The sequence below is a fragment of the Penaeus monodon genome, chromosome 31 (genome assembly GCF_015228065.2).
Source record: "Penaeus monodon isolate SGIC_2016 chromosome 31, NSTDA_Pmon_1, whole genome shotgun sequence".
Classification (NCBI taxonomy): domain Eukaryota; kingdom Metazoa; phylum Arthropoda; class Malacostraca; order Decapoda; family Penaeidae; genus Penaeus; species Penaeus monodon.
In genome coordinates, this window is record NC_051416.1 from 19,331,253 (window position 1) to 19,331,707 (window position 455).

At 33.0% G+C, this 455-nt stretch overlaps 1 protein-coding gene across 2 annotated transcripts in view; it reads right to left on the bottom strand.

Moving 5' to 3' along the window:
• LOC119593066 (39S ribosomal protein L28, mitochondrial-like) overlaps positions 1-455 on the bottom strand; it is an 8,121-nt gene that overhangs the window by 4,969 nt on the left and 2,697 nt on the right. The window lies entirely within an intron of this gene.

Sequence of the window (455 nt, forward strand, 5' to 3'; positions counted from 1 at the left end):
ATAAATCTTACTTAAAACGGGTACCATTGGGAGACAGATAGAAGCTAAAGTAATGTTCTTAATAATTACAAAGGGCAACACTGTTCAGTTAGTAATATAAACATCTATAAAAATAGAGAAAAGAATGAAAAAATCTGCTAAAAGTGAAAGTAAGGTGACTAAACAAGATACTCAAGTGCTCACTATAGCCCTCCTGTCTTCCGCAATCCAATAAAAGGACAAACCTCCATTACATATATATATTGTGACCTTGAAATGTTGGACTGTCCTGGCACTTTGCTGTCCAATATCAAACCAGTCTAACCTATATATTACAAAATATATTTACTTAAAGTCCAACCTATATGTTACAAAATATATTTACTTACAGAGGTGGAGGTTTGCTGGCTTTTGCAAGAGCTCCAAAATCCAAATGTAGTTTTAGGATCAAGAATTATCCATATATAGGCAACATA